Here is a 17,012-nt window from a genome sequence, read left to right as displayed (position 1 = left end):
ATGTGGTATATATATACAATGGAGTATTACTCAGCAATCAAAAAGAATGAAATCTTGCCACTTGCAACTAAGTGGATGGAACTAGAGGGTATTATGCTAAGTGAAATTAGTCAGTTAGAGAAAGACAAATATCATATGACTTCACTCATATGAGGACTTTAAGAGACAAAACAGATGAAATAAGGGAAGGGAAGCAAAAATAATATAAAAACAGGGAGGGGGACAAAACATAAGAGACTATTAAATATGGAGAACAGAGGGTTACTGGAGGGGTTGTGGGAGGAGGGATGGGCTAAATGGGTAGGTGGCATTAAGGAATCTACCCTTGAAATCATTGTTGCACTATATGCTAATTTGGATATAAATTAAAAAAAATAAAATTTAAAAAATTAAAAAAAAAAGAAGTAATGTTTAACCTTCTTAGGTTATATTTGTATATGTTTTAATATAAATATTCCAGAGATCGTATAAAATTCCTAAAAATCAGTCATGGTATAATGTTACCACTCATAATTCCAGTTATCATCATAAAATGTTATATGTTACAGAAATAAAATTTTGGGGTCAATCGCACTACAAAAAAATGAATAAATAAACAAACAAATAAATAAAGATCAGAAATTTCCTAAATATGACAAAAAATATAAACTTACAGATTCAAGAAGCTGTGCGAATGACAAACAAGACAAAGAAATATACAAAAGACATATCAGCATTAAATTTCTAAAAACTAAAAAATAAAGTCTTGAAAACAACAGAAAGAAAGAAAGAATGCCCATATTAGCTTAGAAAAAAAGATTCCAAAATAAAATGACATTAAATGAATGGGTACAAGTCACACAAAACACATGTGAGAAAAATAAAGCAGTGGTCATGACATCAGTATAAAACAATATTAAATTTTATGACAATGATCAACTAATGGGAAAGACATAATAATAGGGAATAAAATTCATAATGAAGATTGAAATATAGTAGATATGTATAAAGCAAATAACATAATATCAAAATTCATAAAGCAAAAGCCATAGTCTATACAAGCAGAAATAGAGAGTAAGAGCTTATCAATAGAAGACTAATTCATTTATGTTAACTTATACACATAAAACTGTATACACATATACAGAAAAAAATAAGCTTACAGAAGTTTGAACATAGTAAGGTATATCTAATTGTTAGAAACCAAATCCTGTAGCCTAAGAAAGATATTATATTTTTTTCAAGGATCCATGAGACATTCACAAAAATTGAAAAAGAAAATAAATCAATTCCAAAAAGTATGATTTGTGGCATTCTATGATCAAAGCAGTAAAACAGGAACTAATAACAAAACTAACTCTCTACCAGGGAAAAAGCCCACCACACTATACTGCATAGGCATTTTGAAATTTTCTTAAATAATGGCTCAAAAAGGGAAACAAAACCAGTATTTCAAAAATTTTAAAGCAACAGTAAGGACATTCACATCCCATGAGGTAATTCAGAAAATGGAGGAAACTTTATATTCGAAAATACTTATGTTAGTAAATAAAAAATGATGAAAATAAATGAAAAACAATAAAATAAAGTAAAAATGAGGAATGACTAAAGTAAAACATAGGGAAAATATGAATTATTTAATAAGTTATGTTAACTCAAATGACCAGCAATCTAGACAAAAGTAACTCATGTAAAAGTAATTTTGTTCACCAAAATTACTCCAAGTGTATAAAATACTTAAAGATAATGACAAAAACTCTAAAAGCACTGGAATTACCATTGGGGTTTTTAGAAAGTTATTTTAGAAAGTCCTATTATAAATCTTGACAAAAATTCAGAACCCACAAAGGAAAAAAAATCCATGATGTTTTGATTGAAAAGAACTAAAACAATTCGTCAAGGTATAATACACATAAAAAATACCATATTTTTTTTAAATAGAAGAAAAAAGACCAACTTTTTAAATAAGCTAAGTGTTCTTATGTATTAGTACCAAAAGAATCTGTGACACCCATAGATCTTATGACAAGATAATAAACATCATTCATAATGTAAGAAATCCAAATTAAAATTGCATTTGACTAAGGAAAATGGCACATTGGTAAACCTTCTTAGTAAATTTGCACATCTCTTTGTAAGGAAATTTGATACTATCTGTCACCAGTTAGAAGCACATATTTTATTTAAAAAATTGTTGGTGACTTATCCCACAGATACAATGGTATGTATGAATGAAGACTTTCACAAGGATATTCATTACAGCACTGCTCATATGGCAAAATAAAACATTTTAAACAACTACTTGCCTATCCATAGTGGTGTGGTAAAATAAATTTTATTAGATGCAATAAATCCTAAGTAGCTGATAAAAAGGAATGAGGCAGATGTATTATATGCACTAATTTAGAAAAATCTTGGAGAATTTTATTTCACAGAAGAAGCAAAATTCACAATATTATGTATCTATATTAACCTTTTGGATTAAAAAAAATGTGTTAAAGGGTAAGACAGATACACATATATATGCTTTATGAGGCATCGACTATTTCTGGATATATTCAGGAATTTATTCATTCAAATCAAACATATTTATATAATGCCAATGCCCATTTTAAGCATATGGAACATATGGATAAAATACACAGTATCTCAGTCCTACAACTTGCTTTCTAGTGGAGAAGAGAGTGGAGAATGAACATAATTAATAAGTGAATTATATGTATGCTAAAAAGGAATAAAATCAATGCTAAGAGAAAAAATAGAGCATGATATGGGGCTCCAGAGAGGTATGTGGGTGGAAATGTTATTTTATTTTTTAAATTGGTTTATTTATTTTTGAGAGAGAGAGAGCAAACAAGGAGGGGCAGGGAGATGGAGAGAGAGAGAGAATCCCAGGCAGGCTCTGCAGAGTGAGTGCAGAGCCCAACATGGGGCTCGAACTCACAAATCCTTGAGATCATGACCTGAGCTAAAACCAAAAGTCAGACGCTTAAAGAACTGAGCCACCCAAGCACCCCTGATGGGTTGAAATTTTAAATCGAGTGGTGATTCAACCATAAATTGTACAACTGTATTTGTCTTCATTTGGTACTAAAGTTAAGGACAGCTATTGGGTCAAACAAAAAGGCAGGAAAGAAAGTGTCATACATACTGAATTAAGTATGTGCTCTGTTATGTAGCAACCAAATGTCTTTGGGCAAATTAAAAAAAAAAAAAAAAAAAAAAAACACCTCTAATGTCTCTCCTGCTAGCTGGAATAGAAAGAATGGTTGATGAGAAGTCAGAAGTTCTAGATTGGAAGGTCAGTTTTTATCTTTCCTGGCTACTTGAGCCTGAGAAAGAATGAAGTCTCTAAGCTTCGGTTTTCTCAAGTGTAAATAAGAACACTGTTACCCACATCAGAGGTATATTTGTGAACATTACCTGAGATAATTCATGTGAAAAATATCATTATGTAAAAATACTATAAACTAAAAGGTATAAATGACAGGCCTTTGGCCAAATCTAGCCACAAATGTGTTTGAATTGGCTGATATAGTTTTGGCTTCCACAGTGCCATAAAACAATTTTAATTGATTGCCAACTTTCAAAGATTAAATGGTTTCATATAAAATATGGATCTTGAATTTTCCTGAAAAAAAATCATCTTAGCCGGTTATATTGGGCCCATATTCTTCATGGTAAAAGCAGCTAAATGTGAGTAGCGTTTAATCTACTATTTGTGGCACTTTGTGCCACTCAGTCATTTTCCCCTGACAGTGAAGGCTCAGTTCGCCTTATGTCTGGTCAGCTTCACTCACTTGTATCTTACTTACCTCCTCTTGGCAATGGTCTTTGTTTGTGTCACCCACCACTGTAGGCTAAAGTGCTTTTCAGATTTCAGCACCAAGACATTAACGAGTGAGCCACTTGTCTGTCGTCAGTTTTGAGACTAAATATAGAAAATGCTCCCATTGCCAATCTGGGATTGACCTCTGCTTATTTGCTAGGGTTTCTCCAGTTCCCCAAGCATACCAAGCATGCAGTTATAAGTGTCATCAAAGTGTATAGTGTGAACGAAAACATGGATGAATGATTGTGCTTACTACCTTCAGGTAACATCTGAGTAGTTGTTTTAATTTGAACATTTTCTTATGCTTTTGCTATACAAATATGATTACTCTATCTGAAACATAGAAAAATGTTTGCTCATGTGACATTTTTATTCTGTATGTATGTATATGTGTGACTTTGTGTCTATATCTATATCTATATCTATCTATATCTATATCTATCTATATATATAGATATAGATATAGATAGATATAGATACATAATTTTTGCTATAGGGTATCCCAAACAATGTATGGCCCAAACTGTGAACTGAAATGTACCTGTTAAAATGGTGGACTTTGCAATCCTGTGGACGGAAGCTGTACTTGTTATCTTAGATGGACAGGAAATTATTGTGGAAAAGGTAATTTGATTAGCACTTTCTTTTATTCAATAAAAATCTGGAGCATACTGCCATTGGTTGATAAAATATAGTAGAGGCCTGTGATGAGGCTATTTTCTAATAAGTTCATGCAAGTTGTTTACAATTATGACTCCATTGCCAATAAAAATAGTGTTATGTGAATATCAACTGGTTTTGTTACCTTGTTACCCACATGAAAATCCTTAAAACCCCTAAGTAATTGAAATAATATAAATTAATGTGAAAGAGCTCTTATGAGACCTAAACCCCACTCCCCTTCCAATTCTGTTTAAGCCTAAAGCCTTTGTGGATGGCAGGTTTGTTGACCCTTGAGTTTCTTGGCAAGATACTAAAGAACCTCAACCACCACTGAGGCCTTGAGGCTGGCAAGGTGGAGGACCCAGGGCCCTGGGCAGAGCCAGTTCACATTAAGAGTGGCCCCAGCTGCAAGGGGTGAAGAGGAGGACTTAGAGGTCACCCACCGTCACTCATTAAGAAAAAATTAATCATGCACCACCATGAATATATTTTTAAGTGGCATGCACATGCTTTTCAACAAACATGTATGTTATAAAAGATATATAGAGGTTTAAATTGATAAAGAATGAATAAAGATAAACATTGATGGTTGTTCTGATGTTTTCTTTCTGAATCACAGTTGATTATTGGGTGCAACATTGGAGAGCATGCTCCCTATTTAGAGCACGGTATTGTAGGAGACGATGTTTTCTTTTGGCAGAATAGAGAGAAAGGGCTCTGACGGTAAGGCTGAGTGTAGGTGGGAACACTGTGTGGTGACCTGAACTTGGAGTACACAGTGAACTTTTACCTAAATGGTTTCACCTATGGGAGCTATGACTCTTTAGATCTGTGGCCCCAACATATTATGATCACAATGGGTATAATTACCCACCATCCTTTACCACTAATTTGACTGTCACGAAATTTGGCAGCAGTGAGAATGAATAGTTCCCTATGCTAACTCCTGCACTGCTGATACAATGCTCTGTGTCTCTGGGAATATCACAGTCTTCACAATTTGGTTTTCCCATCTGGGTAAAGTCACTTGAAATAACAGCCTTTCTAAGTCTAAATTGAAGATTGTTTTTCAGGAAGTTTTTTTTAAGATGGATATTTTCCCTAATTCATGGAAAACAGCTCATCAATTTTCTGATATTTGGGATTGCTAAATCAGAATCACAGCAGTGCTTTAAAAATAGTATCATCATTTTCATATTAGTTTTTTTTTAACTTTTTTTTTTTTGCATCTACTTATTTTTGATAGAGACAGAGCACAAGTTGGGGAGGGGCAGAGAGAGAAGGAGACATAGAATCCGAAGCAGGCTCCAGCTCCGAGCTGTCAGCACAGAGCCTGATGCAGGGCTCAAACTCACCAGCTGTGAGATCATGGCCTGAGCCGAAGTCAGATGCCTAACTGACTGAGCCACCCAGGCGGCCCCATATTAGTTTTTTTAACCCCAAGTTGAATATGGAATATTTTAACTTTTGATTCTATCATTTAAACTGTTAATATGAAACATTTCAAACATATGCAAGAGTTGCTGAGTCATTGGGTAAAAACAAACATAATTTTGCAACATATAAAATTCTCCATGTGGTGTTGTACCATTTTGCTTGCTCACAAGCAATATATAGAATGTCTGTTTCTTCACAGCCTTATCAAAAGAATATGTTACAAATTTTGGTGAGAAATGTTATATCAATCGAGTTTTATTTATTTATTTTTAAAGTTTATTTATTTTGAGAGAGTGCGAGAGCAGGAGAGGGGCAGAGAGAGAAGGAGAGAGAGAATCCCAATACACGCTGACATTGTGGAACCTGATGTGACACTCAGACTCACGAACCTGAGATCATGACCTGAGCCAAAATCAAAAGCTGGACATTTAACTGACTGAGCCACCAGAGCACCTCTCAATAGAGTTTTAATTTAAATTTTATTATTATGAAATTTTTTGTTATCTTCCCTAATGGATCAGGAGTTTTTGCATTTTTTCTTATAAATTATTCATAACTCTAGCTCATTTTTCTATAAGGTTGTTTTTTCTTCTTTAATGTTAGAAATTCTATGTGTGTGTGTGTGTGTGTGTGTGTGTGTGTGTGTGTGTGTGTGTAGATAGATAGATAGATAGATAGATTAACTCTTTGTTGTGAATCATTCACCTTAATTTGGGAAAGTTTGTCTTTTGTCTTTTTACTTTGCCTGTAGTGCGTTTGCCACCAGACTGGTCATCTATCAATATATAAGAAACCATCCCAAAGCTTAGAGACTTAAAACAATTTATTATTCTCTCTTGTGATTCTGATGATTAACTGGGTTCATCTAAGTGACTCTTGTTGCAGATAATAACTGGGCCTGGAGCTCTCCGGACACTCCACTGGGTGGGAATAGAGAAGGTAACCTCTTCATTTACACATCTGCGACCTCAGTGTTCCTCCACATGGATTCGTTCTCCTTGTCTTAGTCAACTTGGACTGCTAACAGAATATTATAAATGAGGTGACTTAAAATTCTTTTTTTTTTTTTTTCAGTTCTGGCATCTGGGAAATCTAACATTAAGGTGCCAGCCAATTTGGTTCCTGGAGAAAGCCCTATTTTCTGATTTGCAGGTAACTTTTCTATTATTTTATCCTTTTATGGCAGACAGAGAAAGAGTGTGAAAGCTCTCTTGTGTCTCATCTAATAAGGGCACTAGGTCCATCATAAAGTTCCACCCTCCTTTGTATGGCCTTTTTCTCCAACAGGATAATTGGGTTTCTTAGGTGACTGCTGATTTCCCAAAGCAGAGGTTATCAGGTCTTCCTAAGGCTTGGGAGTGATATAACATCACTTCTACCACATCCTATTGGATAAGGCAAGTCATAGGATTAATGCAGATTCCATGTGGGATGGGCAGTACAAGAGTGCAAATCCCAGGGGATATGGTTTATTAGGAGCATCTTTGGATTACAGATTCTGCATGATTCAGAGTTTCTTGTTGTTTGTAATAAGATATATCTTTTATTCCCTCTATTTTTTTCTTTTTTAGTTTCAGTCATAATTAAGAATTTATTTCCCATTTTCAAGTTTTAGGAGAATTCATTCATGTTTTCTTTTCATACTTGTAGCATGTCATTTTTGACACTTAATTCTCTGATCAATTTTAAGTATTTTTCCTGGTGTATGGTGTAAGGAATATATCTATTTTCCCTTTATATAGCTTTTCAGTTATTATATGGCAACTTTTAAAGTCTATCTTACCCACTGCTTTGAGATGCAGCCTTCATCAAATACTAAACATTTATATGCAGTTAGATATAGTTCTGGATGCTCTATTTTATTGGTTTGTTTATTTATGTGCAAATGAAATGAAATACTGTTTTATTATGAGTCTTTATTATATATATATTTGATACTGATAGGGCAAGCCACCATTCATTGCTGTTATTTTCAGGGATTTCCTGATACATTTTTGTGTTTGTGTCCCACTAAATAAACTTTATAACTAAATTGTCTAGATGCAAAAATGAAAAAAAAACAAAAAAACAAAAACAAAATACAGGTGTTTTTGTTTGTTTGTTGCTGTTTTCGTCCTCTGCATTTACTCTGTTAGGGAAAATTAACATATTTATGATGTTAACTCATTTTATCCCAAAACAAGCATGCTCTATTTGTTCAATATTTTTGTTTCCCATCAAGTGAAATGTTGGGTTTTAATATCCATATTAAGATAGCTATTAATTTTCTGATTTATTCAATGATTTTACTGAATTTTTTAGTCAATTTATTTTTTGAATATATTTTCTGCATCTATGGAATTAATAATATGATTTTTCTCTTTTGACTGATAAATATGATGCATGTATTAATGAATTTTCTAATGTTGAATGACCTTACATTTTTGGAATAAATACTACTTGATCATGATATATTGCTTTATAATATGCTGTTGGTTTCTGTGTACTTACATTTTTTATGAATTTGGCATCAATATTCATAGGTAAAATTAAGCTGTAGTTTTATATGCATTTTGTCAGGTTTTGGAATTGATGTTATACTCAATAAAATGTATTTGAAATTACTCTTCCTTTTCAGTGCTCTGAAATAGTGTATATAGTAAGGTGATAATCTCATCCACAAAGGCTTATAGAATTCCATATGAAACCTAAGACTGGTGGGATTTTTGTTGCTGTTGTTTTAAATCAGAAACTATTTTACTATTTGCTTTATTGTGTTTGTATTATAATTAGTCTATCTAGGTTTTCAGCCTCAAATTAGAGGAATTTTGGTAAGTTGTCTTCTATAAGTTTTCCATTTCCTTTAGGTTTTTATACTTATTTGTATCATGCTTTTTGTAAGATAGTGGTCCAGCTTTCCTTTTTATGGTTAGTCCACATTAAAAAAAAAAAAATTGGGTATGTTTCTGTTTTTGTCTTGATTAGGTTAGCTAATGATTTGCTCTTATTTTTTTATCGATTCTTCAGTTTGTTTCTGTTTTTGAACTCATTACTACAAATTCAGTGGCCTTAACTAGAACTAATGCTTGGGTGGTTTCTTTTTCAGAATGTTCCTAGTTATTATGGCTCAGGCTGCCATTTTAATTGCTCATGTCAGAACAATGGAGTCTGCAGTCGGTTTTCTAAAAGCTGTGAGTGCCTTTAAGGTTCCCACAGAAGGAACTGTGAACATGGTAAACAGAGATAACAAGTGGGCATTTCATAGTGTTGACAAGTTTTAAGCTTTAAAAACTGCTTTGGGGCGCCTGGGTGGCTCAGTTGTTTGAGCATCTGACTTCAGCTCAGGTCATGATCTCCCAGTTTGTTTGAGCCCCGCATGGGGCTCTGTACTGACAGCTCAGAGCCTGGAGCCTGCTTCAGATTCTGTGTCTCCCTCTCTCTCTGCTCCTCCCCTGCTTGTGCCCTCTCTCTCTTTCTCAAAAATAAATACACGTTAAAAAAATTAAACTGCTTTAAATCATTAAAGTAATACATTCACATTATATCAAATTAGTAAACTGTTAATGATTTAGTTTCTTACAATGGATTTCATAGCTCTAATTTAAGTTCTAGATGTTGCATCTAGATGTTGCCATGATGAAGTAATTGAACTTGTTCATTCTTTTTATAACTCTTGTTCAACAATGATTCCATGGTTCCAGGAGCATCTGGAGTAGACACAAGCAGAGGAGTCAGCTGCCATACTTTTTGAACAAAGTTGTTCTTCCTCTGCCTTTAGGCAAAATATAGACAAGTAAGCCATTTATTTCATGTTAATCTAGGCTTAACTCAGAAATGTCTGTTTTCAAGTTCTCCTGAAACATATTTGTATCACTTCTTCATTTGGACTCAATATTTTCATCTAAATAGGAAAAGGAAGAATTATACAATAATTTGCTTTAGACATCAGAGATCCCTGGTGGACAACAAAGTTAACAAATTAAGATGTGAGATCTTAGTCTTTCGAGTTAGCTGTAAATGGCCTAACTCTGTCATATAAAAGATGTATAAACTATTAACTTCTATAAGTTTCAGTTTCAACATATGTAGAATGGGGAAAATAATAACACCTTCCCTTAAAGATTATAATGAGGACTAAATAAGAAGATACATGTAAGTATTTAGCACTGAAGCATGTGACATGGCAAAACTTGATAAATATTAATTATTTAGAGGTAGATAATTTTTTGAGCCTCTTAACTAATATTAATGTACAAAATTGTTCCCATGTCTTTCAACTTGTTTTTAGGCTCTGGCAAACATATTTCCTGGGAACAAATCTTATTAAGCTTTCTGAAGTTTAGAATTCTCGCCAACTACTCTGAGGTTTCTTAGGTCAGGAAGTATTGAATCAAACGTCTTGTAGTTTTCGTTTGTTTTGTCTTCAAGATCGGAGTAACAGATACAAGAGAGTAAAATATATTTATTCGAAGCCCATAAATTTCATCTTCTGTGTAGCTGCTTATCAAGGAAGATTTTGAGCAGACAGGAGACATCACTCTGGTGAAACAAATCTGCAAAGTGGGTACATTGTTGATCATCGGGAAGGATAGTTGTGAGTATTATCTATGCGGGAAGCTATAATTATGGTCTAGAATTTTTAAAATATAGACTGGGATAAAAATGGAAATGAATGAGCAAAAGATTATTTTGGAAGAATAATTGACTGTTTTAGGCAATTGATTTGGACATGAAGATGAGGAAAATGAAGGAATCAAAGATGGCTGTAAGTTCTGAGCCAGGGAGCCTGGAAGAATAATAGTATTATTGAAAGAAATGAATAAGTTGAGCAAAGCAATCTTTATGAATTCAATTTTATATATAATTAAAATAAAAGAGATAAGGTATAGTTGATTTTTTTTCTATGTGTTTTCAGTAGCAATTGTACAAGAACAAACAGAAGAAACATTGCATTGGATCTTCCTTTGTTACTTATTTTTGAAGATTTATGAGATCAGACAATAGAAGGGTATATATTGTGTAAAATTTCCTTATCTCCTTTTGGTTTTACCTTCTTTTTCTTCTCCCTGATTATGAGTTTTTCCTAATGTTGAATCTGTCCATGCATGCTGGACAAGTATCATACACATGGAACCTAGCCAAATCCAACTCTAGAAGGGGGGTGGGGGACACAGAGAAAGAGAGAGGAGAGAGAGATAGAGAAAGGAAGGGAGGGAGAGAGGGGGGAGAGAATATGGGTAATTGAAGGGTGAGTAAATTTCATCCCCTTCCCATTGATGAGTGGTAAGCACAGCCTTAAAGAAAGCTCAAGATAGGAAATGAGAATCTATTTTTTGCAGTCAAGCTTAGCTCTCACACACCTCTCTCAGGTCATCTCTCTGGACAGATGACAATTTTAGCATTTAAAGAAATGCATTTGCTTGGATTACATGGTCTCTAAATGTAAACCAAGTACTACTTCTTGATATTCAGCCACAAAAATATTAACCATCTCCAACCATGGAAGAGAAACAGGTTATACTGGACTTCCTAAAAGAAAGTTCTATATTGTACTTTATGGATCATCTAAGGAAAATTTCCAAATATTATATTTCACTGACTTTAAAACTTAACTTCTTCTTAAGATGTTAACCTACTATATTTTATATATATATATATATATAAAATATAGTAGGTGATATATATATATATATATATATATATATATATATATATATATATCATATTCTCTTTTATTCCCTTTCTCCTTCTTTTCTTCCCCTGATTTCCTCATACCCACCTTTGTCATACATTCCCAGGACTTCAACCATTAAGAGCTATATGCAGGGTGCCTGGGTGGCTCAGTCAGTTAAGCATCTGAATCTTGATTTCAGCTCAAGTCATGATCTCACAGTTTGTGGGATCTAGACCCACGTAAGGCTCTGCACTGTCAGCATGGGAGGATTCTCTCTCCCTCTCTTTTTTCCCCTCCCCACCCTCTCAAAATACGTGAAATAAACTTTAAAAAAAAAGAACCATGTGAATCACTTTCCATAGATACCCTAATTTACTTAAACAATTTGATTGAAAAACCATTCTTGCCAAATTTAGCCTGAATCTGAAGTTCGAAAACATAGTTTTAGGTGTTTAGGGTATTAGAGGGTTTTGGTGAAATCTTTGTAAGACTATAGCTCATCATAGCAAATAAATTTTATCTATTTGAAGATATTTTACATTTTAGTATGGATTTTTCTAGATGACTTATATAGAATGGCATTTTATATATTCATTTATCTATATAACTAAACTATTGTCGATATTCATCTCCATATAATTTTTTCTTGTTTTCTAATTCTTTGCTCTCATCTCCTTCTTTAGTCTTGGGGAAAAAAAATGACCTAGAGCATGTCATTTATTACTTATTCTTAAAGACAACATAGCCTTTTGACACTTCTATTTTCTAGCGTGCCTTCCTGGATTTTATGGTTTGGATTGTGCTCACATCTGTGACTGCAAAAATGGAGCCAGTTGTGATGCAGTGCATGGACAGTGCATTTGCCCAGCAGGTTTCCACCAGTGTGAAAAAGGTATAGCCAGAGCATTTTTAGACATATGGGAATTCTGTGTGACCATGAGATCTTTCCAACTGAGGGCCAAAATACAAACTCCAATTGAAAACATGGAATAATCATCTAAACTTCCGACTTGGACATTAAAGAGACAAGAATTCATTCTACGCCAGTATAGTTGTTCTTTCTGATTTTGCTTCTGATTGATCAAAATGTTTTGCCTCCTATAAATGAAATTGTTTAATATCTCAAAACATCACCAATGCTGTTAACTTTTTTTTTTGATATTTTTTATTTATTTTTGAGACAGAGAGAGACAGAGCATGAGCAGGGGAGGGGCAGAGAGAGAGGGAGACACAGAATCTGAAGCAGGCTCCAGGCTCCGAGCTATCAGCACAGAGCCTGACGCGGGGCTCGAATTCACGGACTGTGAGATCATGACTTGAGCTGAAGTTGGACACTTAACCGACTGAGCCACCCAGGCACCCCAAAAGCTGTTAGCTTTTAGTGGACAAATGATCTCCCTCTGAATGAAAAATATTTCATTAAGTGTTTTTAAAAGACTATGTTGGGTTCAATGGAATTGAAATAAATATAAGGGTTTTATGAAAAAATATTGAAAGATGTGAATTGGGCTTTTATCACAAGAAAGTAGTGGCAGCCATGAACGTGGATGAATAGATGGAGGTGGGAATTTGGGCTACTCAGTTTGAAACAAAGTATGATAAAGTCCTAAAAGACTCTGATCAGCCTACTTCTAAACAATACCAAACTACACAGTTCTTAGTAAACAACTCTAAGTCCAATTTTACTCTCTATTATGTGCAGTGTTGTGCATATCATTACAACAACCATGATAATAATACTATGATATATAATATAATAATTTGACTTTATGTGAACCAAAATTATTGCCTCTTAAAAAGATTTATATATTAGTCTCATACCATATCCTCATTTGTCACTAGAGCCTTATATATAGTATTTCTTGTCCATCCTTTATTCATTTATTATTTAGTGATTCAATAATGTGCTCTTGTTATGTGCCTGATTCTGCATTAAAATGTGGGAATATAGTGGAAAACATAGAGCTAACAGTCTTCTGAGGAGATACACAATAAATAGCTTTTTAAGGAAAAGTATTAAAATGCCCTTAGTTAGTGGACTCAGTCTCTTTCCTTAAATTCCTATCTTCAAAAAGCTTACCCACATTCTGACAGATATAAACCATTGTCGAAATATATAGATTTTAAGACCTGAATGTGAAATCGTGTATACAATGCAGCTTCTTTCTGAAAATTCCAAAACTTCCCTCCCTTCTTCTGACCAACAAATATCAGTTTACCATCCCATTTTGTTAGTTGGGACTTAATCTTGAGGAAATTGTATTTTTTTAAAATTTTTTAATATGTATTTATTTTTGAGAGAGAGAGAGAGAGTCAGAGAGTGCGAGCAAGGGAGGGACACCGAAAGAGAGGGAGACACAAAATCTGAAGCAGGCTCCCGGCTCCGAGCTGTCAGCACAGAGTCCGACATGGGGCTCAAACTCAGGGACCATGAGATCATGACCTAAGCTAAAGTCGGATGCTTAACCAACTGAGCCACCCAGGCACCCCGAGGAAATTGTATTTTAATCTCAATTTAAGTGCATCAGTGAAAGCTCAGAGGGTTAATTTTTCAGTATTCCTTGGTAGAGTGTTCACTTGGAATGTTCGGAGACAATTGCCATCAACTTTGTGACTGTGAATGAGAAAGTTCCTGCCACTCAGTAACTGGAAAATACTTCTACCCACCTGAGAAAACTGGAGCCACATGTGATGGTGGTATGAACCGAAGCACCTCATGATGTCCCTCTAATTCATGGTTCACATGGAGATATACAGACGTTTTCATACTAAAAACATTACTAAATTAGAGAACATTGCCCCACCACTGCTTGTCACCTTGCCTTAGTACGATTAACCAGGGTATATAGCTGTTACATCACAGGCACCCAAATCCAGCACCACAGCTGAGACAGGGCACATTGTAAGTACCTCAGAGTAATCCAGTTAAATACCCTCATCACAAAAGTTATTCAGAGAAATAACTAAAATTAAGGCAATTAAGGTACGATCCAAATAGTATTCTTGAGAACCGAGTTCCCACCTACTCATTGTAAATTGAGATGTATCCTTTATTTTCCATTCCACTCACAAGAATGACCTGGAATGTAAAATCCTAAATCTTCAGGGAGTGTCTTAAGAAGAGGAGAAAGTAGATTGAATGGATCCTTGATACATCACTTGCTATTTAACTTGATGGATGTTTACTAGATGAAAAGATTTTATATATTTCACTATAGCCCTGAAGAACTGACCCTGCCACAAATTATGATCCAAAGTAGAGCATTTAATCTCAGAATTTACTTTCCTCCTTGCCAGGAAGAAGGGTTGAGGCTACATATTGCTAAGATCATTTCCAGCACTAATCTATGATTCTGTAACTTGGAATTTCAGTAATGCTGAGAAAACCATAGTAACAGGCTATAGGAGAGTACTTCTTACGCAGCGTCATCTCCCCCACTCCACTTTGCTTCTAAGAAATAGTGGGGGGGAAAAAAGCTACTTTTTGGAATGCCTTGCCCCATCTTAAACACTTTGCATGCATTCATTTAATTCTTACCACCACTTTATGAGGTTGTTGCTATGGTTATTCCTATTTGACAGATGACGAAATGGAAGCACAGAAAGGTAGTAAGTGGCATAACCAAGATTTGAACCCAGGCAGACTGTTTTCAGACTTTGGGTAATACTATTAGTGGTCAATACTGTATGTGTGAGTATCTGTATACAGGCCAGAATAAGGAACCTCCAGTAGCTCATCAAGAGTGTTATATCCTTTCCTCTACTTTTTTCTTCCCTTTCTATAGACTTTGAGACCAAGGTAAAGGGGTTATGAATACTGACTTGGAACCTTATGGGTTCTTCCAACTCAGGCACTTGTTGATACGGGCATTGCTTTCTTGCAAAGCTGCTTCATTTAAATGTCTAATCCTTGTGTTCTGCTGCACTGCAGGCTTGTGAATTGAGCCACTGTCTATTTGTCCATCCAGCACATGATAGTCTGTAGCAAATTTTTGTTGAAGGAATTCTGGCTTCTCTTCTCTGCATTCTTCACGGGGTCATGGTAGACAAAAGTCCTGGAACCTTATCATATCTAAACTAAATATGTCAGGATAAACATTTACATAACATCTTGGTGAAGCCACAGCATGCATGTCACCAATGAAATGCTCAGGAAAGGCAGAATGCTTGTAGCATTTGTGGTTTGATCTAAATATCAAGAAAAACCACTAGTGTTTATTGAATGCATACTATGTGCCAGACGTTTTAATTTATGCTAGGTGCCTTTGCAATCATAGGAATTGCTTTTGGTTCTCTATCCGCGTTGTCTAACATGCCTTGTCCATTAACCATAGGTGGCTATTTAATTTAAATTTGGTTTGATTTAAAATTCACCTCAGTCGCACATTACATTTCAAGTGCTCAAGTGGCTACGGTATTTGATAACGCAGTATAGAACATTTTTGTCTTTGCAGAAAGTTCTATGGGACAGCACTCAGAAGTGGCTTAATGCTAGCCCCTAAACCAAGAGAGCTGATGGAGAGGCTGGAAATTAAAGCCTCACTCTATGGACTTTGCATGGACAAAATTCGTGTATCACATAGGCTCTTTCATCCCCAAGTAATTACCACGTGACAGTGGATCATGTGTACTAATGTGTCCATTCTCAGTGGGCACTTCAAGGCCCCTCTTGTCACGAGCTCTTTGGGATACCCACAGCCTACACAGATGTACTACAGGGTCTTTTATTTGCATTTTTATTTTCAATTAGGCACAGTTCATCTGTGATATTAACTGTGAGCAGCTGTGTCTATGCAGGCACTATAAAGATAAAAGACCTCATTTTAATTTGAACTCTGGTAAAAGACCCATTAAACAGCCATAATGTTAATTCATAAAAGAATGTAGCAGCTTTTTATTGGATTATTTCCCCACCCTCTTGGTAAATTAACATTTGCAGACATTCAAACAGATGTCTTAAATACACATCGTTATTAACATGAAAATGTGGTATTTTTATAAATTAAAATCAGATTCTGAACTGCTCAGGAGAGATCCTGATTCATAACTCCTTTACAAACAAGAACACTTAGGTCTTACCACCAAACTTCCTCCCACACACTGGGCAGAGGTGAATGCGTTAGTTTGAATTTGAAATGACAGAATTCTTTTTTAACTTCATAAAGTTTGGAGTTTTAAAGAAGAGATTCATTTCAGAGCAGCATTTACATCACCTCCCAAACTCCTTTACCTACCTGTTGTACCTTCCTTTAGGAAAGAGTTGAATTACTCTATCAAAGCAATTAATTACAAAATTGATTTCTCAGTCTCCATTTATACCATATTTAAAATCTAAGTAGTTAATTACTTAAGGCAAGAGCTCTAAAGCACCTCTTAAGCAATCTTCATTGTCCAAGAGAAAAAAAAAAATCCAACTGCTCATGGTAAATTTAGGTTGACTCTCCAACC

General features: G+C 34.7%; 1 long non-coding RNA gene across 1 annotated transcript in view; it reads left to right on the top strand.

The window, feature by feature from the left end:
- The first annotated feature begins 722 nt into the window (after window positions 1-722).
- LOC109491399 overlaps window positions 723-17,012 on the top strand; it is a 36,763-nt gene continuing 20,473 nt past the window's right edge. Inside the window, exons 1-7 of the long non-coding RNA XR_006585276.1 lie at window positions 723-4,073; window positions 4,308-4,435; window positions 6,986-9,683; window positions 10,179-10,484; window positions 10,806-10,898; window positions 12,334-12,456; window positions 14,133-14,261. This is a non-coding gene — a long non-coding RNA (uncharacterized LOC109491399). The remainder of the gene's footprint in view (window positions 4,074-4,307; window positions 4,436-6,985; window positions 9,684-10,178; window positions 10,485-10,805; window positions 10,899-12,333; window positions 12,457-14,132; window positions 14,262-17,012) is intronic.

The sequence above is a fragment of the Felis catus genome, chromosome C2, assembly GCF_018350175.1.
Source record: "Felis catus isolate Fca126 chromosome C2, F.catus_Fca126_mat1.0, whole genome shotgun sequence".
NCBI lineage: Eukaryota > Metazoa > Chordata > Mammalia > Carnivora > Felidae > Felis > Felis catus.
This window is presented reverse-complemented; position numbering and strand designations above follow the sequence as displayed.